The sequence below is a fragment of the Caretta caretta genome, chromosome 26 (assembly GCF_965140235.1).
Source record: "Caretta caretta isolate rCarCar2 chromosome 26, rCarCar1.hap1, whole genome shotgun sequence".
NCBI lineage: Eukaryota > Metazoa > Chordata > Testudines > Cheloniidae > Caretta > Caretta caretta.
Window position 1 is genome coordinate 13,270,044 of NC_134231.1, and position 25,219 is coordinate 13,295,262.

The window sequence follows — 25,219 nt, forward strand, 5'->3', positions numbered from 1 at the left end:
AGCCACGTAGCCACCCTGGCATCCCCAGACCATCCCTGTTTTAGGGTGAAATCTACTCCCCCTCCCCCAGAGAGGGCCAGCAGGAGGCCAAAGCACCACCTGAGTGGTACCAATGATGGGTGTGCTGGAGTAGAGCGGACGCCAGCTTTTTAATCATAGTGTCACCTGAGGCCTTGGCTGCCTGTAAACTTGCACTGGTTCTGTTAAACCGGAGCAACCCCCCGTGTGGATGCTTTTATTCCGCTTTATTTCACCTTGCCTGACAAAGATTTCCAATCTACTTAATCTAGACTGGAACAAGCCGAGTTTGAACAGAAATCAGAGCATCCACACAGCATTTGGCATCAGTTTAACCACATTGGTTTAGGCTAAACAGGTGCAACTCTGTGTGTGGACAAGCCCCGAACATGCTCCCAGCAAGTCTATGGCACATGGGTTAAAACGCCAGTCCCTTGTCTACATTAGTGCTCCCAGATGCACCTGTGATAGCAACAATGGGAAATGTTAAAAATCTAATGAAGACTGGGCGTCTGACTGGGATCTTCCCAGGAGCAAGGGGCATACCTCGCTAGGCCATCCCAGCGAGCAAACCCTTTAAAAGGCACAAGCCTCACTCACCTTCCCCTGCTCCTTTTGTTCCTTTCCTCACTGATTCTAGCCCTGAAAGATACCTGCTTGGATCTCTTTCTGCCTCTCTGTTTCCTTTTCCTCTGCTCCGTCTGTTTTCCCCTCTCTGCCTCTGTCGCTCAGCTCTAGGAAACGTCATCACAGAATCGGAAAAGTTAGAGACCGGAAATAGCTATCACTGTGGGTCAGCTAGTCCATCTCTCAGAGGCCAGGTGCAGCTCCCTCTGGACTCTTTTCAACTGCTTTTCTACCTCTGGCTGGAGGGTGGCTTGCAAATCTCCAGTGTCTGCTCTTTACCTCCACTCTCCATGGGGTGGTGAGTGAAACCGACTGAATGGAAGTGACTAGATTACTTTCAGGGCGATGGTGGATTGGGCTCACAATGAAGATTTACAACTGATGTGGAACAAGTTTGGAGGGTCTCTGCCCCAGTGCCTGATAGACAGGGGCCATGTCACAAAAATCGCCCCCAGAGCCCGTACCAACTGGCTCCTTTGTTAGCAGCCTCGGCAGAAGAATCCAACGGGCCGTACAGAGTGAACTTCCAGGCTAAGGTCGGCAGTTCTGATCAAAGCGTGGACAAAAGGGAGAGATTTGAGCATGTAGGTCAAGAGGCTGCGCTCGGTTTGACCTCAACTCTAGACCTAGCTGGGAAATCTGTTTCTGCTGCTGCGGTCAGCGCCTTGTGTGTGATATGTGTGAAAGTCCAGACGAAAGCCAGCGGAGTCTCCGAGTGGGCCGGTTTATTGCAAGTGGAAGCAGCATAAACAAGTGTCAGCTCACAAGCCCAGAGCACCAGCATGCAGCATTCCAGCATCGCAGGCTTCCTAGCTACATCAATCACAGTACCTGCACAGCTGGCCCTGGGGCAGGGACACAGGCAGCCCGAGGGTGATGCAGTATATTGGGTAGGGGACGTTTTAAGTCTGCTATACAGTCAGTCTCGGGGAGAGGTGGTTGGAGGGTAGCTCCATAAAGGCAACGCAAGCAGCGTATAATACTGTGCACTTACACGGCACTTTTCGTCAGCAGACCTCAAAGCATCTGTAAGCGTTCTTACCTCCAGTTTACAGATGGGCAACTGGGGCACTGAGAGATTAAGTGACTTTCCATAGGGAGTCAGAGTCAGGAGTGGAAACAAGATCTCCTGAGAGATCTATGGCCTAGCAGATAGATCACGGTGTGTGACTCAGAAGACCAGGGTTCTATTCCCGCCGCTGGCCTGCTAGACGACCTTGCGCAAGTTACTTCACCGCTCCGTGCCTCGGTTTCCCCATCTAAGCACAAGGCTGATAATACTGACCTGCTCTGCAGAGTGGTTTGCGATCTACTGATGAAAAGCAATACATGCATTATTGTAATGCCCAGACATGTGAGCTGTAGCTCACGAAAGCTCATGCTCAAATAAATTGGTTAGTCTCTAAGGTGCCACAAGTCCTCCTTTTCTTTTTATAACACCACCACGACTCTTAATGCTCACCTCAGTTAACCCTCATTATACCCTTAGTTGGTAAGTTTCATTGTCTCCACATTACAGATGGGCAAACTGAGGCACAGCCCCAAAGCCTACATTTCCACTCATTCTGGCTGCTTGATTTTTTGTGGGGGGGCCCAATCTGCAACACTTGCAGCCTGATTTTCAGAGGTGCTGAGCACCTGCCGCTCCCAGTGACTTCAACTGGAGCGCTGGGTGGTCGGCACCTCTGAAAACCAGGCTGTAGGTATCCCATGTTGGGCACTTAAAAGTGAAAGCACTCAAAATTAGTGGCCACTGCTAAGTGATCTGGCCAAGGCCACACAGGAAGTCAGTGGCAGAGGTGGGAAATGAACCAGGGCAGTCCCTACCTACTGGACCACAGCTTCCATTGCGCAAGCACCCAGAGCTCTTTCTAGATTGTACATATACATATGGATTACCCACTGTCTATAGACATACAGCTCACCCATTCATTACTGGAATACAGCCTCCTCTACCCAAGGGAGGCTAAAATGCACTGTTTCCGGAGCGGAAGTTGAGAATGAACTTTTGCTTTTGAAACGACAAGGGGATTTTTCCAGAGGCTCAAAACAGTCCCCCAGGATATCAAGTCTCACTGTAATAACCCCTCCTATTGCAGAAAGCATCACGCAATCCCCACAGCAATTCCAAGAAGCAGAGCCTTTGGTTAGTGTGCCTGTTAACTGTAATTTACAAGCCCAATTTGGGGGGTGAAATGCATGCTAATTCAAGGGGATTGATTTCACCTCTTCATGCAGATGTATAGCTTCCATTCTTTGTCTCTGGGCTGAGCTGTGTCAGTTTAACCTCGCTTCTACCAACGTCACTTAGATCAATTAGCGATGGGTTTAAGCTAAACCAAATTAACAGCGTCTACACAGGGTTTTGCACCAGTTTGAGTAAACCACTTTAAACAGCAATAAAAGTTAAACTGATGCTACTTGTGTGTGTGCAGACAAGGCCTCACCTGGTGCAAATTTGCATGCAGACAATCCCTAACTTTATCTATGGTGCCCCTCCCCTAGCATCTGCCTGTCATGCGATAAGCACTGATTTCACACGCAACCCTTACATCTCAGCATTAACGATGGAGGAGAATAGGCCCCTTAGAAGATCTGCAGACTGGAGAATGCTATTTTCATGACCCAACATTCCCTTGCCCCTTGGTGCTATTTTTAATCCACTTCGTGGCACATTTAACCAAGGCTGAAAGGAAGTTAGGGGCTGGAGAGGTGGGATGCGAGCTGATATTTTTAGAAGTTTGCTGATAACAGGAGAGCTTCCTGAATGCTAAAAATATAACAACCCTTATTGAAAAAAAAGCAGTGGGGGCTAGAGTGCCCCATCTCCCAAAGTGGTGTGTTTACCAGCACTTGGGGACAAGAATTTTTATATGGCCACCGTCAAGCGCAGTAGTTGGAACACCAGATTAATGTACTGTAGGGAGCAGTGCTGAATCGGCTGGGGGACAAACCAGAGAGGACCCATCTGCTCAGAAGTACAATAACTTCCTATGTGATCCTGCAAGGAGTTGAGGAGTTTCTCCTTTGAGATGCATCCGATGAAGTGAGCTGTAGCTCACGAAAGCTTATGCTCAAATAAATTGGTTAGTCTCTAAGGTGCCACTAGTACTCCTTTCCTTTGAGAAAGCTTTTCCAACACAGCACGAATGACATTTGCAACACTGAGGCCACCCACACACTGCCCCCCAGTAAATAAAAAAGTAGACACCAGTAACAAACAAGCAAATCAAATACCTCAAACAGCTTTTTACCCCCAAAAGGGAAAAGTGTCCGATTTCATGAAGTCCACTAGTGCAGCAGTTTTCAACCTTTTTTCATTTGCGGACCCCTAAACATTTTCAAATGGAGGTGGGACCCCTTTGGAAACCTTAGGCATAGTCTGCAGATCCCCGCGGATCACAGGTTGAAAACCGCTGCACTAAGGAGAGTGTTATAAGGACTACTATTGATTGTGTACGGAAGGTGCTCAAATACAATGGTGATAGGTGGTAGTGTAAAACCAGCTGGATGGATCCCTACTAAAAGGCAAACATATCCCCATTAATAGACCAATTTTCCCCAAAACATTTCCAAGGAAACTAAAAACAGTTCATTCCACTCAAAATTTGCCGAGGAAGTTTATGTTATTTTTCATGTAAATGAAATAACCTCCCCACCCCAATCATTTACATTCAAATTGAACATTTTCTTCTCCCTTTTTTCCACTGGAGTAAAAAGGGGGAGAGAAACCCACACTGAAAACATTTCATTTTGAATCGAATCAAAATGAAATTTGTCCTTTCAACAAAATAACTTTTTTTTCCCCCCTGCGGAAAATTCTGTCTTGTTCAAAAAGGAATATTCCTGCCTCCGCCCCAAAAGAAAAAACTTTCTGACAAAACAATTCTGATGGCTCTAGTGACAATCCAAACCGGTATCTCTGTTGCTGTATTACCCCAGCACAGCAGCCACTGTTGCTGTGAGTTATCAATGAGCTACACGGATTTGGCATCAAAAGTCTCTAGGCTGGGCCCTCGGTTTGGCAAGTGCTCATGTTATGGGGAGCATACAAATCCCAGAAGTGACTCCTAGGAATTACTGTTAAAATGGGGGCGATGTAATGCCCCGGGCTGAATTAAGGCTAAACAAAGCCTATTCCCCCAGTGATTCAAACCACCCTCCCTTTTACCTGGACAGATTTTTCCTACCCCTGGAGCAGATCTACCTCTCCCAGCACTCCTGTTGATGGAGCCTCACCTTGATCCTCTTCCTAAACAGGCGATCTCGGGTGCTGCGCTGCTGATTACCCCTCTGACTCACTGCCCCGGATGCCAGGATTCCCGAGCCTTCCTTAATCCAGCCCTCTGCCATGTAGAGACGATGGTGTGAGCATACCAAGCTGGATCCCAGCATACAACAGGAAAATCCTTGCAGAGGTTTCAAAGTATGGGGCATGTCTGTACACTTAATCCTTAAGAAATTGATCAGCATTAAGGCAGCGGACTCCTACAAGCGGGGTCAGGGAAAGAATGCTAGTGTCACTGTACCCCCCCAGCCCACTAGCTACAGGCACAGGGCAAACATCTAGAGCATGTGCATTTTTATGAAGCCTGAGTAGTTCTAGGTGGAAACTGTCTGAAGGCTGATTGCGGTCGGCAGACACTCCACTTGAGTTCAGGCTGGTTTCTAAACTACAGATAAGCATGTTGCTGACTACAGAAAAAAGCTGCATAATGGAATACGGGCCACTCCCAGCTCGTCAAGAGACCTTCCTGCCTGAGAAGTCATTCAAGCTCAGTCCTGCAGGCAAAACGCCTGCTGAGTTCAGTGGGAGTTCTGTCCGAGTAGGTGCCACAAGCTTAGGTCATAAAGGTTTCGGGATATTCTGACATGTATAACAAGACCGTCTAAGGTTAGACACACACAAACCTGGCATAAATCAGCAAATCTCCACTAACACTGGTGGATCTCTGCTGATCTACGCTAGCTGTGGCTCTGACTTCAACTTGAAAGGGGCTCAGATTTCAACTTTAAAGGAACAGAGATCTGAGGGTTTGTCTCTCGCTTACGCTTTAGGAACGTACATATAGCTTTCCAATACCAACAGCGCTTCAATGAAATGAAATGAAATGAACTGTCTGGAAGCGGTGTACTTCTTCTTAGTACAAGCAACACCTTAGATCTCTCTAACTAAAAGCTTAAATTCTTTTCTATTTTGTTTTTGCAATTTGCTGACTGTGCCCGACAGCCCTTTGCGTAGTCGATTTCACTATTTTTTCATGTGCAGTCAGTTAGCAAGGTACAAACCAGCTAACTTCAAAGATCCTTATAAACATCCACCAGGGGAAGAGGAAAACCACCCTTGTTAAAAATCCTTTGGCATGGAAATTTTAAAACAAGATTTCGGGACGTTCAAATTTTAAAGGGGAATAAATGGACATTTTTAAAAATGAATTTAAAAATATGAAGCTGATCATTTCCCTTTAATCAATCATTTTTATAGCCTCTCGTCCGGCAAACCCTTATTCTAAGGAGCAGACGCACTATGGACTGCAAGCTCAAAATGATCAAGAATGCAAAGAATCTCATCTATTATTATTTCTATCATCGTAGCATTTTAGGAACACTGTACAAACACAGAACAAAGACGGCCCCCACCCCAAACAGCTGGTAATTTAAGTTCTGCTTCTTATAAACACCAATATAAGCCCTGACTTGGCCATCCATACTTGGTCCATAAAATATCTAAGCCCATCCTTAAAGTGACAGAACCCTCCCACTACTATATCCTTCTCCCCAGTTTACAGCTGGGGAAACCGAGGTAGAGGGCCCGATCCACTGTGAGCACAAACAGGCACAAGCCCTAGTGAAATCAATGTCCGCAGGAGGGTTGAATCTGGTACAGGGAGATCAACGGCTTGGGATCTAGCGGAGTCTTTGATGCAAGTGCTCTCTTTCCCAGGGCGCTGTCCACGAGGGGAAACAGAAATCGCTCCTGCTCCCACGTGGAATGACTCTCCACAGCCACACAACAGAATCTGGAACACCGAGAGTAATTAGTTCTCTTCTCCGATGGACCCCACTGACCTCAACCAGTGCCTTGAGTCTTACATTTTGTATTTAATATTTGCAGGCCTTACAGTGAAGGGTTTGGGTAGCTGAAGCCCCCTGCGTACTGTAGGTTAGCTGCAGTGGAAACAACTGCTCTGCATGCTTGTAAAGCACTCCGGCTAAGATGCCGTTTACACGACAAGCTAGGGGTGCGACTCCCCTGCTCGTGTACATATATTAACACCTGCACACCCCCAGCTAGCGCAAGTATAAATAGCCGCATCGCTGCAGTAGGTAGCCTGAGTAGCACCATCGGCAGCACGGCTTAGCCATGCCACTTACAAAACCATCAGTTACGGGTGTGTACACGACCAGGGAAATCACACCTCTAGTTCACAGTGTAGATGGAGCTTAAGCATAATCAAGTCGACAGGGCACTGGAGTGGGAGTCAGGAGATCGGAGTTCTGCCACTGACCCACTGGGTGACCCTGGGCAAGTCATTTCACCTGATGCCTCTGTTTTCCCTCCCACCCTATGGCTGTTTAGAGTGTAAATTTTTGGGAGCAGAGACTGTCCCTTGTTATGATTTACAGTGCCCGACACAACTGGGCCCTGATCCTGATTGTACCTCTAGATGTTACTTTACAGATGGTAAAAATAAACCTGAAAGGGCCACGTTCTCCAGAGATAAAGAGAAATTCTCTCCCCACAGTATAGCTTAGTTCTAAGTAGCTCTGGAGCATGTAACATGGTAACCCTCAGCTCCGCTACCAGGAAAGAAAAGGGGACCTCACTGGGCCAGAACTCCATTATATGAGGGCATGTCATTCAGATGAGATCCTAAGGGTATGTCTACACTGCAATAAACCCGCGTGACTAACCAGCGTCAGCTGACGGGCTTGTGGGGCTCAGACTGCTGGGCTATAAAACTGCAGTAGAAACGTTCAAGCTTAAGCTGGAGCCCAAGCTCTGGGACCCTGCAGGGTCTACACTGCAATTTTATAGCTCCAAAGCCCATGTCAGCTGACACAGACTAGCTGTGGGTGTTTTACTGCTGTGTAGTCATGGAACCAGAGAATCTTAGGGCTGGAAGGGACCTCGAGAGGTCGTCTAGTCCAGTCTCCTGCACTCACGGCAGGACTAAGTATTATCTTGACCATCCCCGACAGGTGTTTGTCTAACCTGCTCTTAAATACCTCCAATGATGGAGGTTCCACAACCTCCCTAGGCAATTTATTCCAATGCTTAACCACCCTGACAGTTAGGAAATTTTTCCTAATGTCCAACCTAAACCACCCTTGCTGCAATTTAAGCCCACTGCTTCTTGTCCTGTCGTCAGAGGTTGAGGAGAACAATTTTTCTCCCTCCTCCTTTTAACAACCTTCTATGTACTTGAAAACTTATCATGTCCCCTCATACCTTTACTTTATGTATACAGGTTTCCGAGTAGCAGCCGTGTTAGTCTGTATCCGCAAAAAGAAAAGGAGGACTTGTGGCACCTTAGAGACTAACCAATTTATTTGAGCATAAGCTTCCGTGAGCTACATACAGCTCACTTCATCGGATGCACGCATGAAAGCTTATGCTCAAATAAATTGGTTAGTCTCTAAGGTGCCACAAGTCCTCCTTTTCTTTTTATGTATACACTGCATTGTAAACCCGGGTTTAGGTTTGAGACCAACCCCTCCTACCATCTACATGCAAATCTGTCTGACTCTGGTCAGCAAGCACTCAGGACCCACTCAGGTGCAAGTCCTAGGACCCACTGGGGCGTGGGGAGCGAGTGGATCTGAGCCCGAGACCAGCTGAGACTCAGTTCCAAGCCCTGTCATTTTGCAGTGTGGATGCAAGTCAAGCTGCAGACCTGAGTCAGAAGGTCTGCATGGCACAATATGGATGTATTAGCACAGATGTGAGACCCAGGTCCAGCAACCGTACCACCAGGTTTACGACACAGTGTGGACACTCCAGCCTGGGATTGGATACACTGAGTCCACAAGCTTGGGTCCCACAGACCCCAGTTTATCATGTAGTGTAGACAGACCCTAACTGGCCTGCAACTCCCACGAACCTGACTTTGTTTCATTGTTTATTTAAGGAGCCTAGATACTATGATGATGGGCACAAGCTAAGGGATAAGACATGATGAGAGAGGAGATAACTAAAAGATAAGAAGATGGCTCGCTGGATAATCGGGATTTGATCTGATTGTAATTAGGTTGTAAGCTCCTGAGAGCATGGACAGCAGTGGACCATGCTGTCTGTCAGCAATTAACACATAATAGTAAATCACCATCATTTGTCTCTATGCGCACATACACACATGAATTCTCCACGGCTCTCTCTGAAGAATACACGGTAGGCAGCAATCCTGCCCAGGTCTGTGGGAGTTGGACTGAGGGAGTCTCATAGGGCTTTTCCATCTCTGCACGTATCTGACTGCCGGGACATACGGTGGGGAGGGCACATCTGGAGTCAACCAAATACAGTCTGCAAAACAAACAAGAGGAGGCCTAGGCCCCCCGGCATGAAGTCCTGCCCATCCAGCGCTGTAATCCCCACAGCTTCTCCGACAGTCAAACAGAAACAGCCCAGGGTTTCCACACAAGGGGGTTTTGTGACCTAACATGGTCTCTGAGGCAGACGGTTTTCTTCCCCCTTAATCTCCATATTGTGTTTCTTGCGGCCACTCCGAGAGGAGGATAAGAGTACAAATGCCCCCCCGCCCAGAAAAAGGAAGCACTGCAAAGGCGCCTCCAGCTTAGCATCCCCCCCAAGGACTGGCCCATTTTCTCTTTCGCTAGCAGTGTTGTTCCAGCGGGCCGAGCACACGGTTGGCTTCGCTGAAGCGCCCTGTCCTAGCCTCACCCGGGGATTGTCCCTCACAGGGAGAGAGCAACTGAGAATTGCCAACGCAGGCAACAACGGGGGAACGCTGCTGGCATCAGGACTCGGGCACTGAGTCTAACACCAGCGCTGACTATGACTCCTCCTTTAACCTCCAACATTTAATACGTGAACCAGGGATAACAATGCTCAAGAGGGAGTTCCGAGGCTGAGGTCTCGTCTACACACAAATTTGCTCTGGTCTAGTTAAACCAATGCAACACCTCTGCACGGGACGATCTTACTTGGATTTAGTTCCAACCTGTTCCTAAAATGAATCGAAATAAGCCTGGATTAAGCTGAAATAAGAGTGTCCATATGGGTGTTTGTGCCATTTAACTAAACCGGTTCAAGGGGTGCCGCTCAGTATGTAGACGATCTCCGCGCGAGTTAGCTTCCGGCAATACTCTGTAACTGAAACACAATCTCCACATGCCGAGTGCTATCTCCAGGAAAGGCCAAATCCTGAGGGTCTCAACACAGAGATTAACCCTGATCAGAGAAATAATGAAAAACCAGTTTCATTCCACGTGTGGATTTAGAGCCAGGCCAAGCGCCCTGAAAATTTCTTGGAAGGGCACATTTCCCCCGCACTGTCTCTTCGAGGGGGCGAAAGAACCATCCCATCTCATGGCTCGTTCACCCTCAAGCCTCTCTGCCAAGGTAAGGGCCTATTAGTGCCAGAGCAAGTGAGATGCCTAAGCCCATTTCACCTACAGTGGAACCATCTTTCCTTCCATCTTGGTACATCTTTGGCCCGCGTGACCACTCCATTGAGTGCTTCCTGAACGCCATCCTCATGCCGCTCCCTGTGAGGTCAGGATTCTCACCCCCATTTCGCTTCAGCCTGGAGCGGGGAGGAGACAGAGGCCTTGTCCACACTTAAAAACACCACAGCAGTAGAGTGTTTCAGTGTAGACACTCGCTACGCCAACGGGAGAATTCCTCCCATCAGCAGAGGTAATCCACCTCCCCAAGAGATGGTAGCTTGGAAGAATTATTCCGTTGACCTAGTACTGGTTATTCAAGCAGCTAGGTCGGCATACCTACATCGCTCAGGGGGTGTAAGAAGTTTTCACACCCGTTGGCGACGCAGTTGGGCCGACCTAGTTTTCTAGTGTAGACCAGGCCTTCCACGTGAAGTCTGTGACAGAGCGAAGCCTCGGCCTCCTGAGGCCCAGTTATGAGCCAGCCTTTGTATCCTCTGGCTAACAGCATAGGGCTCGATTTGACCTGGGATTGTGCAGCAATTTCTCTCCTCACTAATTCCCACTGTGCCCCAGTTCTTAGCCCCGGTCTACACCTAAATATTAGCTCGACCTAGCTACACTGCTCAGAGCTGTAAACATTTTTATGCCCAGAGTGATGCACTTACGTTGACCAACGCCCCCGCCCCCAGCGCAGACTCAGCTAGGTTGATGGAAGAGTTCTTCCGCAGACCTAGCTACGCAGCCTCTGGGAAAGGTGGAATAACTACATCAATGGAAAAACCCTTTCTGTCACTGCAGTAAGCGTCCACACTGCAGTGCTAGGTTGGTGTAGCTGCAGCTATGCTGCTGTGGCGCCGGTAATGTAGACATAGCCTTCGTTTCGCGTCGGAGCTGCCTTTCCAATTCACTTTCCCTGACAACAAAAAGGCCCCACTTCAAAGTGAGACTGGAGCAGTCAGTCGCTGGCCAGTATAAACAACCCCAGACCTGCTGTGACCCCATAACAAGGAGAGGCCAAACGAGGTAACTTCCCACCCGAAAGGGACAGCCAGTCCCTTTGGAAATCTTCTAAAGACAGCTCCAAACAAGAGGGTTTCTTCAAAGGCGGCCCTGTGTTTTGAGAGAGCCCCGAGGGGAAGGGGCCCATCTCCCACGTTCCATACGGTACTCTAATGCGACACAAATGTTGGGAGCACAAGAAGTCTGTTCTACCCCCCTCACGCACCAAGGAGACATCTGACAGCAATTTCCCAGGCTGCCGGAGGGACCCGTCTTTGAGGAGACCTTGCCGTTTCACTTCCCAAGGCCAGGAGCAAGGTAGCGGCGCATTTAACAAAAAACAACAAACCAAACGAGGTCTGTGTTCCCAGCAACGAGGTTGCTGGACTCAGGATGCCCAGAGAAAGTGGCAGGAGGGTTGTCCTCAGCAGAGGGTCCACATTCTGGTGTCCTGGGAAGGGAATACAGGGGTGGGACATGGGCTCAACATGCCAATCTGGGCAGAGTTAATAGGATGGCGCAGGCGCCCGGTCAGTGGATCAAATTGTGGTAGGAGGGGAGCAAGGCGGAATTGCTGGAGGGGAGCTCTGTGAGCCTCGCCCAAATTTCTTCTCTCGGAGAGCGCAAATAGTGGGGATCTCAGACCCCAGAGATCTGCTGGAGCACAAATTTTCAACCACCCTCCCTTTCTTTGTGGCTAGACGGGAGGAGGAGCCTCAAACTCTTTTCTGATGTGACATGAGGGCATGGAATCAGCAGGATCGTTATCCCTTGGGCTAGGGGCCTTGTGGGACTCCCCCTGCCCCCAAGTTCTAGGGCCCCCTTGCCCCTCTCCAGCTTCCATAGAGCCATGCTGCCAGGGACCCCTCAGCTGCCCCTGCAAAGGGAGATTTCATGGTGCAGAGTGGGAACCTGGAAAAGCTAATGCGGCCCCAAACTTCTGTGGATTCCTCACCACCAGCTGGGAGGGGACACATATACCACCCGTCCAGCCCTCACTTCCACGCATAGATGGGGGGACCCTCTCCCTGCACCCACACATGCAACCCATTTCATTCTGTCTGTGCCTAGTGCAGGACAGTCCCTTGCTCTAGGTTGCTTCTCCAGGGCTGTGCTAGACTGTGTGCTAAATAACCCAATGACAGGTGTCTCTTCACTTCCCGGGACAGCCCGTTGCACAGCCAAACAGATATTCAGACTCGGTCTTCCTATCGTTCATCTCATCCCGTCCTTCCTAGTTGTGGCCATCACCTAGACAAGACCCTCTACCCTTGGTGTCCATGTCTGCTGAATGCCCATAGAGAGTTACCAACTCGCCCTCACCCTGGCGCGCTCTACACCTATCGAATTCTTGCTCCAAAAATCAGTGCCCTCCAACCCGAGCACCACTTTCGCTGCTCTCCTTCAAATTCCCTCTAGCTCGCTAGCCCTGTGGGGCTTAGACCTGAACACAGAACTCCAGACCTCGGCTCACAAGGAAAGAAGTCTGGTCTAGCGGTTAAGACCCTCCGACTGAAAGACAGCAGAGCAGACCTAGGTTCAATCCTCAGCCCCGCCACCAACTCCTTGGGCCAAAACAGGTGCCACTTGAAAATCTGGCCCTACATGTCCCCATGGGAGCTGCTGGGTGCTGCTGACCACCTTTGAAAATCGGGCCGTGGCTGAGAGGACTAAATGGGAACTGATCTCTCTGCGGGGGCTGAGCACTTCGCGACCTGGTCTTCAGTCTCTCTGTGGAGATGTCTATGTCGCAGTCAGAGGGGTGACTGCAGCATGCGAGGACGTACCCAAGCGTAGTTTGATCCAATAGCAGGGAAGCCATGGCAGCATGGGACTGCCACTCGAGTACACACTCGAGGGTCCCGGCTGGGCTCCTACAGCCTGAGCTTCACCGCTGTTGGAGCGAGCTAGCTCAGGTGCGTCTACACGTGCTGCAGCGTCACACCTCTGACTGCAGTGTAGACAGACCCCAAACCTGAGTTTCCCCATCTGTTCCAATGGGGATAGTAGCACTGTCCTAATTCACAGACATGTGGTGTGTTCATCTCTGGGGGATGCACCAATGTTACGGAGGAGAAGAGGGTATCCAAAAACCTAGGCAGGCAGGAAAGGTCTGAAACGAACTGGGCTACGGGAATTCCTCCTAATTGCTCTGTTTCCTCCTCTCCGAGATGTGCCTCGTGGACGGGGAGAGGAGAACACCAGTGTAACCGCAATTAGAAATTCAAAAGGAATGAAAAAGGGAAGGACGTGGCGCTGAAAACCATCAAGGGCCACACAATTATAGCTGTGTTCTCAGCAGCTCGGCCAACACGCCAGCTTTTAAGTGCTTCGTTTAAGCCCGTTGAAAATACACAGAAATATTATGGGGGTGGGGAACTGAATGCATTTGGGGACCACTGCGAAAACAGCACTTGGCGTGTTAACGAATATTAACAAGTTGCAGTTGAACCCTTGCATCCAGTGACCTCTCAGGGCTTTGCAAACACGAAGTCCCATGCAACCAGGACAGCAAGGGGATGCTGCTGCCGACCAGGGCTGAGCAGAATCAGCAGAGCTCTGGGCATGGGAAGCCCAGGGCTGGAACAGCAGCGGCAGCTGGATGTCAGGCAGGGGTGGGGGGTCCATCGGCAGCCAGGCACGTGGGAGCTTGGACACTGCTCTCGCTACTAGATGCCGTCGCTCCCAGACACGGACCTCACCCACAAAACGTTGGTGAACCGAACCTCCAGTCTGCAGACCCAAGCCGAGTGGCTCGACGGGGGCTGCAGTGAAAAGCTATAAACTGGCTCAGACTGTACAAGGGCCACACCTGCACCTTAGATGCACATCAGACATTTTCTCAGGTGTGTCTTCCAGAGGAGCAACACACAGAGCTTGGCAGGCTGTGGGCTTCAAGCTCACAGAACTCCAGCGCAAGACTCTCCTTGACTTCAGTGGGAACATGACCATGCCCTCAACTAGCTAACCTGTGATAGTTATGGGAGGTCACAGGGATATTAAAGGGTAACTATGCACGCTGCACATTGGTCGTCTTTGCTCCCACTGTGTTTATCACCCGCCCGGGGATTCCATTAAGGACCAAGATAAAAAAAAAACCCTATCACACTAAAGTTCACATGAAGGCTGTCAGTCAAGGTGGGAGGGGTGTCTTTAGGTAATCTGCTCTAGTTAAGCAAGAGGGGGGCGCGATGCAAGGATCGCCAGGGGATGAGCACAGTGACCCCTTCTGGCCTTAAAATTTCTGAATTGATGAAAAAGTTCCTCTACAAACCCCAGGCTCTGCTCAATTAAATGCCGAAGGAGAGAGGCAAAGTGCATCATCCGTCCCAGCTATACCTGAACTGGGAGCTGCAGTCCGGGGCAATAAGGTACGGAAGACTGCAGCCTGGAGACACAATTCCGCTGTGCTGCTGGGCTCCCCAAAGGGTTAATTATAAATCTAATATCTTTTACAGATCAGAGGCAGATTTTCACACACGGAGCCAATCAAATCTACCCCTTATCTAACAAATCCTGCACATCACGGCTTTTCCGCCCGGCTCCCTTTGTTCCTTTGCAGCGCAGCTGGAGGTGGGGGAATTCTGAGGAGGAACCTCTACAATTCGTGCCTTTTCCCTTGCTTCTCTCCCCCCCACACACACCCCAGCTATCAGCAGCATCGCCGCCCCTGCTCCCTTGGCCCCGAGAAGGCTTTGGATCTGCCAATCTCTGCAAAGATCTCGCAGGGTGTGCATTGTGAGGCCATTCTGCTTCCTTAGTGGGGATCAATTACTCAGACTCCCTCTCTCTCTTTTGCCTGAGTGATGCTGTAGAAATCAACCTCCCACGGGACAAAGTCACCCCAGTTTTCATGACAAATATGCCCCCACACACACACCTCGATTACCACCACCATTTCCCCTTGAAAACGCACCCCTGGGCTAGCTCTCCTTTCATTTACCCAGGCAAATAATAAAGATAAATTTTTTTAAATCCCCAGCTTTTTTTCTCCCCCAATGATCGTTTTTAAGTTCCCCCAGAAGTGAAGCAGACAAGATTTTTAGAAGGAAAAAAAAATCCACCTTAAGGGAAAGTGAGTTTTTTTTTTTTAAATGCCTCAGCCAAAAAAAGAAAGAAAACCACACACACACAAATATACCTTGGAAAGCTTCCAAATTCAGTAAGCTACTTAAGAAAATAAGTTAGTAGCCATTTATAATTTAAGATCATTACAGGAAAACCCCACCGCGGATCTCCAGGACCTTACAAATGACAGGGTAACCTTTGTGCTGAAGAAATGTGTTTCCTCTCTTGTCTTCCCCACCACCACCGCTCGCCTCCCCGTCTAGTTACTTTGGTGCCCCGGGGGGCAAATGCTGTCAAAGCAAAACTATCTCTGAGCTCACCCCCTGCCCAGATGGCTGCATGGACCTGGTGCAATATTTTAGAAAAGGTGGGGAGCAGCAAGGGCTGGTTTTCCATAGCAACAGCTTACAAAGGTCGGTGCTCCCACATCGTTGCCCTGTCTGCCAGTTCAGCTGCGGTTTGCAAATTCTGCGATTTAAACATGACATGCTGCCTCCCACCAGCTTGTAATCTCTGCACTCAGTAGATCGACAGACAGACAGACACCAGAGAAAGCTGCACCAGATTAACACACACACACACACACACACCAGTGCCAAGGTTCAACCAAACACACACACGCCGGGTAAACCTTGGCACTCTCTGTAACAAAGACAGAGAGACAGAGAGAGAGAGACAGACAGACATCTCGGAAAAATTGCACACAAGGGAAAGATCAAAAGGGAACACTTACATTTGCAGAATCCACTGGAAAAGAACCAAAAACAGAGAGGCGAAAGGAAAGGGAAGCATGGAAGGGTCCACAGGAAAACGTGACACACCACAACTAAGGACCACAGAGGAGGAAACACTGATCTAGTTATTCAGCCTACACACACTTCCCCCTCCCCCCGCCGAACAGCTGTAGGGGCCATTATCCTTCTTGCACAGTGCACGTACATAGCCGGAATGGCAGCAGTATTGCATGCAGGCGGAGAAAGCAGGGTCGGTGCGGGCGACGGAGGGACAGAATTAACTCCCCCACCCCTTTGAAATAAAACGCCGCGCCCCGGCGGGCTCAGAGGGGGCAGGCCTCGGCCTCTTCGGGGAGGCTTTGAAAAAGCAAAATAGAGAAATGAATAAATAAATAAATCGACTGGCACCAAATCCCCTGCCCCTGAAAAGCGGAGATTCAGCATTTTGCGAGCGCCGAGTTTTTCTGCCTCCAGCTTCAGTCAAAGAACCTTAAATGCCCCCTGACTGTTCCGTTAAAGGGACTGGTAGCATATGCTGCTCCTGCAGCATAGTCCCAACCCCCGTATCCCTTAACGCAGAGCTGGGCACTCCCTTTTGGGAACATGACAGTGGCCGGTTGCTGTTTTCTTTAATGCACCAAGGCATTTCTAGTGGGAAAGCCTCAGTCTGATCAGTGCTCGCTGAACACTGCCCCCCCCCCCCCCCCGCCGCAGCCCCTCAACCTTGGGTGAACCCAGGTCTGGATCTAGGAGAGCCTGCGTGGGAACGAAAGCAACCGGCCACCCTTCTGCCTGCTCTCACTCCCCATCTGATGTAATCAGGGAAGCTCACAGAACCAAGGAATTGTGGAGTCACTCCACCGTACATGCCTACGTAGAGTCATGCTGCCAATCACCTACCGCGGGGCACGGGATCCCGATCACGAGGTCCTAGACTTGTAACCCGCTCACTGGCGGAAGAATCAAAATCAACTTGACAGCAATACTGGGGAGGGGATAGGTAACATTTTCCAGTCATATCTTATTATGGACTGATCAGCTGAGAAAGAGCCACCACCTAGTGATCCAACAAGCTTTACACGTGTTATTCCTCCCGCTCCTGGCTCCCAAGGCATTTGGGGAGCTAAGTGCAGGTCCGTCAATCCTAAATCCCAGGTGCCTGGAACAAGGCGGTGAGCTAGACGGCTCAGGAGGTTAGTGCAAGGAAGGAAGAGTCATCCGGTTCAAATCCTGGTACGTGGGCAAAGACTCCAAGATGCTGGCTCCTTGGTGAGAGTTTGGGGTCTCTGGTTTCCAGAGGGCGTGTGTCCACAAGGCACAAATCACAACCCCTGCTCCTCGTGATACAAGACAGTCTCGATCCAGCTGCTAATGACACAAAACCCAGCATCCAGGTTGGTCCCATGTTGGCAGTCTCCGCGGGATGGATGAGGACTGAATGAACCATGGGGATCTCACTCCCCATCTCATTCGCAAGAAGGTCTCCAAGACAAGGGATCTGGGACACATCAACACAGTGGTACGGGGAAACCATACACTGCTGCTAGCTGCTCTGTGGGGAGACGGATGGGCTCTCTCCTGCAGGGGTTTTCCAATACACAAGCACCACGTGAACTCAAAAAGAATCTAAAATAGGCCGGCTTGAATGGCAAGGAACCACAAAAGCCAGCAGCACTGCATCTTCTGGGTGCAGGAATGGAAGAGGCTTGCCCAGGGGCTCCATGGGACAAGGCATGAATGGGAAGAGACTGCAAGTGACCCTTCGTGTCTTCCAAGAGCTGGTAGTTGCCAGAAACCCCTGCAGAACAAAGGCCATTCATCTCCCCAAGGAGCAGCCAGCAGCAGCGTATGGTTCCCCCGTACCACTGCATTGGTGTGTCTCAGCTCCCGTGCCTTGGAGACCTTCTGGTTGTTCCCAAGGGTCTGCCATGATCACTATTCCCGATGGGGTACAGACCTATCGCACATGCCCATTAGGGTTTGGGTCCATATGGAGTTAATTTTCAGGCCCTTGAAGGTCTGTATGAACTGGCAGTGATCAAAAACACAGGGAGAGCAGAGAAATGTGGCCTGCAACAGGGCAGTTCTGGAGCTCCACAACTTCAAAAGCAGTGAGGTGCCCAACTCCCAGCAACTTTTAATAGGAATTGAGCACCTGCCCTTAGGCTCCCAGCCCACACTGCCTCTGCAACACACTTGCTAAGTGTGCTGCATCCCACTCAAATGTCTGACTCAAAGGATAAGAACGTACTACCGCAACCAGCTAAAAAGGAGTAACTTAATCTCAAGCAATAGAAATGTGTGCTTTTAGCACTGAAGATCCCGTGCTGACGCTTTGCAAAGGAATGAGTGTTCATTTAAAACTTGGGGGCAGGACATTTTCCGGATTTTAAAATAATATTTCATGTCAATTTCCCCCTATCTGCCCCAAAGGCAGAGGGAAGCCCAGGATGAAGGCATGCGCGAAGTGGGCGTCTTTTAAGTTTTCCCGTTCCCTTGGGAAGACAGGTCTACACTGGATGCTAAAGGGGACATTGGCCCAGCCTTGTCCTTGCTAACTTTCTAAAGCTCACAATAGGCCCTCCTGAGTGAAATCCTGTTATGACTGGCCAGATGGGGAAGCTCTTACAGGGAACTGCAGGGGGTCTATGGAGAACTAAGTATAGCAAATGTAGTGACATCCCAACTCCTTCAGTGAGTAGGGCAAGTGGTTAGGATGACGGAAGACAAACCAGCTAAGCTTCTCTTGAAGGCTATCCGTATGCTGGCTGACCTCCTGGCTGCCTCTTCTCAATCATCCTTGTTCGCCACATCACAAGCTGCTTGCTACGCTGGTGGACACATGAAGCCCAAAAGTCCCCAAGAGCAAATGGCTAGGTAGAAGCTGCTGTTGTCCTGAGAATATGACAATCCAATTCTCCGCTTCTGTCTGAGGATCTCAGTGCCACTCATAACAGTCTCGCTGCTGCCTTATACCCTTCCCGTTTGTCTTATCCACCTTTCATCTGTTGTCTCTCATCCCACAGTCAGAGTGCAAGCTTCAACTTCTGCCCATATATAATCTGGTTGACAACCTATCCATGAGACAAACAATAACAATACCGGTGAGGACGTGGCAGCATACTCATACCTGCGGACATCAGCTGGCGCGGGTGCTGCTTGCCAAAAGCCATTAAGAAAACCTGTGGTTTAGGTTTTACTGGATCCCAAAGGAGAAAGCAAGCTCCTGCCATCCCAGGAGGGAACAAGCCTTTGAATCCCAAAGCAGCCCTGCATCATTTTGCTAAGCATCAGAACGAGACAAGAGCCCAGATCTCTCGTCCGGACTGGGACTAGTAGTCCCCTGGCTGTACAGCCAGACCATGTAAAAACCAGAAATGGTTCAAAGCTGGGGACTATTTGTTTAAAAATCTCCTGAATGAATAATCATAATAATAAAATAACCCAGAACAAAACAGCCGAGACTTTCTTCCATTTTCCTGCCCGCTGTAAATCAAGTGTCACTCCCGAAGCCAGCTCCAAACCGCACGCTCTCTCCGCAGGAAAAATCAACAGCTGGCAAAGCCAGGGAACAGGTTTTAAATCCCTCTCGCTCAGGAAGCACCAGCCCGGCTTGATCTTCGGGCCTGCAGGAATTTTTTGTGTGTTTGCTTGTTCCCGTCGTGTTTCAGGGACCGGCTCTCTAAAGCACCAAGGGGCAGCTGGGCACCTGGCTCTCCCCTACAAGTGAATGTGAGCTGGGGTCCTGCCCTACTTCCCAGTGTGGTTAGCAGTAAGCTTCTCTGGTGGGAGTCTGTTAATAGCTCACTTATAATAAGACAAATACAAATACGGGACCATTCAGCCAGCTGCCTCCATGGGCACCTGGCATTACCAAGCCCAGGAGTGCCCCGAAGGAGAACAAAGGGAAATTAAACATTAAAATGGGCTGGGACCACACCAGCGAGTGTAGATATCATCTGACAGCACCAAGTGACAGGCCGGGGGTGGGTCGGAGGGTGAAACCCAGGGGCAGCTAACCCAATGTAAGCAGCACAATCCAATGGTTAGAGCAGGGGAAACCAAGTCAAGGTGCCTGGGTTCTATTCCCAGCTCTGGACACAAACTGGTGTGAATCAGTTCCCTTCCCTGTACCTCAGTTTCCCCAGCCATAAAATGGAGATAATGGTATTTCACCACCTCTTTCACGCAACCAAAGATCTATAGCTGTAGAAGCGCACTGGGGTGACGCGAGGGGAGTTGGTTATTCTTTGTGCGGTGCTTAGGGGCACATGAAGTGCAATGTACCATATTCACTTGGTTCTCATCTCATTATGCGCAGCCGTTTGCACATCCCTGCTCTTTAAACTAGAGCGGGATCCGGGTGACGGACAACTGGCTGCCTGCAGAGCTTTCTGACAGTAGCTGCATTCTGCCTTCCCAGCTCTTGAAGCAATTCCTAAGCAGCCCTGGCTCCTGGGCTTCAAAACCCTGCCCTGGGTTAGGAGCCACTCCTCTTCCCCGACATATTCACACGCACAGGTAAACACTCCCACACACACACGTATGCACAGGAGCTGTGTGTGTCCACACAAAACACACACACAGCTTCATGCATAACCCCCCCCCACACACACACACTTGTGTGCTCATGCACCTCGCATGCATGTGTCTGCACACACACGTTCCCATACTTACAGACAGCTCCACCCACACGTATGGGCCCTCGCACAAAACCCACGTGCACACATACACCACCCACCCGCACGCACACCCACTTTGGCCGAGGACAGGAAGACCCAGAGCCTGAGTGACGTCAGCTACCGAAGGGCGTGTGCAGGGTACAAACAAGCAGAGCTCCATCCTGTTCTCACACGCCCACTCCAGCTGCAGTGGCTTTGTCCCATTCAGTTGCTTCTCCACCCTGGAGAGCTCCTGCCCAGTCCGGAGCCTGGTGAGAGGCATAAACAAAAAGGCAAACCACCAAACACTACCTCATCGCTTCCCCTTTCCCAGCTAGACGCTTGCCCCTCTCTCTCCTGGGTTTGTGATCTGCACCTGCCAGGAGAACGTCGGTCATGCTCCCACGCCCCACAAGCTGGTGCTGAAACGGGATCAGATCCTCCGCCGCTGTCGTTCAGCACAGCTCCCGCCGGAGTCAACGGAGCAATGCCAGTTTACGCCAGCTGAGGATCCAGCCCCAGGACCCAGGAGAAATCCCAGGCTCGGCGACGAGAGCAATTCACTCCAGTTAATTGTTGTTTAATGAAGGCGTGGCTGCAGCAACCCCAGACCCCCCCATCCAGATTGCGCTAAGTCAGGGGTTCTCAAACTGGGGGTTGGGACCCCTCAGGGGGTCGCAAGTTTATTACACGGGGGGGTCGCGAGCAGTCAGCCTCCACCCCAAACCCCGCTTTGCCTCCAGCATTTATAAAGGTGTTAAATATACAAAAACCTGTTTTTAATGTATCGGGGGTCGCACTCAGAGGCTTGCAGCGTGAAAGGGGTCACCAGTACAAAAGTCTGAGAACCCCTGCGCTTAGTAATGGAGAGCAAGGTGCCTGCGTCTACAGACGTCCCAATCTTAGGAGATGAGCGACACGTGGGCAGGGTGACAGATCCAGTCAAATACATCATGTCCCTAGACACCTGGGCTGTTTTCTTTTTTCCACACTTATTGTAAGTGCCAACTAGCTACATCTGTCCCTCAATCCAGCCATCACAAATGGGCTGATTTCTTATCAGGTAGCACAAAGTGGGTGAGTTTAAGGGGGAAGATTTGAAGGGCAGAAAGGAGCCTTACAGAGCAGCACAAGGGAAGCAGCAGATAGGGCACGGGGCTGAACTCAGAAGCCACCGGTTCTATTCCTAGCTCTGCTATGGACCTACTGTGGGAACTCAGGCAAATCCTGTCCCATGCTCTGTGCCTCAGTTTCCCCTTCCATCTTATGTCTGTCCTGTCTATTTAAACTGTAAGCTCCTCGGTGCAGCGACTGCCTCTTGCTATCTGTATGTACAGTGCCTCACACAATGGGGCCCTGATCTCAGTTGTGACTTCTAGTTTCTACCATAATATAAGTAATCTTCTAAGTATCGAAGCAGAGGTGGGTGCTAAGGAGCGGTTTGAAGGGGCACAGAGCAGAGGCCCCACCCATTTCTCCAGGGAGGGCGAGATAATTATAAGGCAGGGTATATTTAGCTTTGCCCCATTCAATTCTTTTTTCTATTACGTATTTTAGATGGTCTACAAAGAGCAGCTGTTCCTACAGCTCCGGGGAAGTCAGAATGAAATTTCTGCAAAGCCCCCCCGGCCACCTTTCTCTCTTCACTGAACTCCACCCCAGGCACGGCTAATTGTGCTGACACCAAGGTCAAAGCAATGAGGAGCATGCTGCTGGTACAAAAACTCTCCCTGCCCTGTCATCCCAAAGGCCTCAGAGTAAGACCCTGTCCTGGAGAGCCTGCAGTCTGAATGGATACAGGGCAGGAGGGAAAACTGAGACACAAAGCCTCACCCACCCAAGGGCACCCAGCAGGTCAGTGGCAGAGCTGGGAATGGAACCCAAGTCTCCTGACTCCACTATCCCGCTGCCTCTCCAACTGATCTAGCACGTTGCTGAGACCACGGGTTTGCTGTAAGATCTCGCCGAGCACAAGCGGATCTAGGCTAGCGAGTCGGCAGAATGCAGCACATGTTCCCCTAGACCTTCATAGGGGGTGTGGGAGAAAGGCCAGGGGGATTTTCATTCCAGCCCGGGCCAAGTCCTCTTCTGGAGAGACAAAAAGGATAAATTAAAGCCCCCTGCCCCAGAGGCCGATTGCAGCAAGTAGAAAGACCCCCAAAGACTTCAGAAGACTTTAGATCAGGTCGGCTTTCTTTGGGGGAGGGGGAAGAGTGGGAATTCAAAGCAGCGCTTTATTCCAGGGTTGGGCGAATAGGTGGCTCTGTCCCAGATCACTCAAAGGAACCTGGACAGCCAGGGTCACTGCAAAGCTGGCAACAAAAATGATTAGGAGGCTGGAGCACATGATTTATGGGGAGAGGCTGAGGGAACTGGGATTGTTTAGTCTGCGGAAGAGAAGAATGAGGGCAGATTTGATAGTTGCTTTCAACTACCTGAAAGGGGGTTCCAAAGAGGATGGAGCTCGGCTGTTCTCACTGGTGGCAGATGACAGAACAAGGAGCAATGGTCTCAAGTTGCAGTGGGGGAGGTCTAGGTTGGATATTAGGAAAAACTTTTTCGCTAGGAGGGTGGTGAAACACTGGAATGGGTTACCTAGGGAGGTGGTGGAATCTCCTTCCTTAGCGGTTTTTAAGGTCAGGCTTGACAAAGCCCTAACTGGGATGATTTAGTTGGGGACTGGTCCTGCTTTGAGCAGGGGACTGGACTAGATGACCTCCTGAGGTCCCTTCCAACCCTGATATTCTAGGATTCTATGAAAGCTGGGCAGATCCTTCACCTAAACCAGACAAAAGACAGACCCAAACTGCCCCCACTAGAGCCCTGCCCTTGAGGAAGCAGGGCGGTAGGGGCTGGCCAGGCTGCCTGTGCTTAGCTGTTTCTGCTCGCAGGGAACCAGAGAGCTGATCAGCTCGAAGCTGTACCAGCTCATGCTTTCAATTATGAGCTCCAGCAGCAAGAAGATGTGGGGGGCGGCTGTCCACCCCCTGTCACCTCCCTGGGGACAAAGGTCTTTGCCATCGTCAGCTGCGGCTTTGGCTGATTTGGGGGAAGGAGCGGGGGGAGGAATGGACGTCCCATTGCACAGCGCAGCTCTGTCATGTGGGGAGGAGTGTGTGTGTGTGTAGCAGAGTGTACTCAGGAGGTCAGCAAGGGAGACGCAAACACGCCACTGACAACCAGAAACCTCAGACTTCCAAGAGACGTGAGTCTCGCTGGCTCCCTGCCTCGCACTTCAGCGCGCGAATGGAGTTCATCCAGGCCAGAGACTCAGCTTGCGGTTTCCCTGCACTGGCAGCATCCCTGCTGCTGCTCCACCAGTGCTGGCTGGGAGATCCCTGCTCTGGGAGAAGGAGCAAACCCCGCTAGGCTCGGTCTGGGCTGCCTGGTAAAGCCAGGCTCTAGTTTGAGCCCAAACCCCTCCACCATCCGCACACAGATGTGTCTGCCTTGGGTCACCAAGCACTCCCGACCTGGGTCCCGGGACCCACCCACAGGGGACGGGTCGGAGTCCAAGTCCTGCTGAGACTCAGGCCCAAGCCCTGTCATTCTGCTAGGTGGACGCAGCTCAAGCCAGAGACCTGAGTCAGAAGGGCTGTGTCGTGCAGCGTTGAACTGTTAGCACGGCTGAGACCTGGGTCCAGCAATTGTAAACCCAGGTTTATAAGGCAGTGTGGACACACAAGTGCGGGCTTGGAAACTCTAAGGCTAAAAAAGCCCAGGCCCCATAGCACAGTGTAGACAGACCCTTAGCTGCAACATACGGTTAATAAAAACACCAATACAATCTGTGTAGGGCCCTACCAAATTCGCTGCCATGAAAAACAGGTCACGGACCACGAAATCTGGTCTTTTGTTTGCTTTTACCCTACACTACACAGATTTCACAGATTGCTCTGAAGGCAGCACCCCGCCAGCAGCAGGGCAGAAGTAAGCGTGGCAATCCCCTACCCCGCCACCCTTACTTCTGCCCTGCTGCCTGCGGAGCTGGGCGGCCGGAGAGCGGCGGCTGCTGGCTGAGGGCCCAGCTCTGCAGGCAGCAGGGCAGAAGTCAGGATGGCGGTTCCGTACCCTGCCCTCCTCCTTGTCTTCTGCGCGGCTGCAGCTGGCGGTGGCTCTGCCTTCAGAGCTGGGCTCCCGGCCTCCACCAGCAACACGGGTATAAGGGTAGCAGTACTGCAAACCACCCCCACCCACAATCGTGCAACCCCCCTCCCCCAACTCCTTTTTGGGTCTGGATCCCTACAATTACAACACTGACGTTTCAGATTTAAATAGCCGCGATCATGAAATTTACGATTTTTAAAATCCTATGACCATGAAATTGACCAAAAAATGGTCCGTGAATTTGGTCGGGCCCCAAGTGTGTGCCACGCAACTCTTAGGGTGAGTCCTGCACTTCCAACTCCTACTGGGAAAAGTGCGGGATCACGCATGGATGATACAAGAATCAGTTATTCAGTTTAGAGCAGTAGCTCTCAA

The 25,219-nt window shown here is 50.6% G+C and overlaps 1 protein-coding gene across 7 annotated transcripts in view; it reads right to left on the bottom strand.

The window, feature by feature from the left end:
• TET3 (tet methylcytosine dioxygenase 3) overlaps nucleotides 1-25,219 on the bottom strand; it is a 176,208-nt gene that overhangs the window by 67,573 nt on the left and 83,416 nt on the right. The window contains exon 1 of one of the 7 annotated variants that reach the window (XM_075123492.1): nucleotides 16,076-16,252. The exons of the other annotated variants lie outside the window; for them this stretch is intronic. The gene's annotated coding sequence lies outside the window, so the exon portion shown is untranslated. Of the gene's footprint in view, nucleotides 1-16,075; nucleotides 16,253-25,219 lie in introns of those variants that run through there. 7 annotated transcript variants of the gene reach the window in all.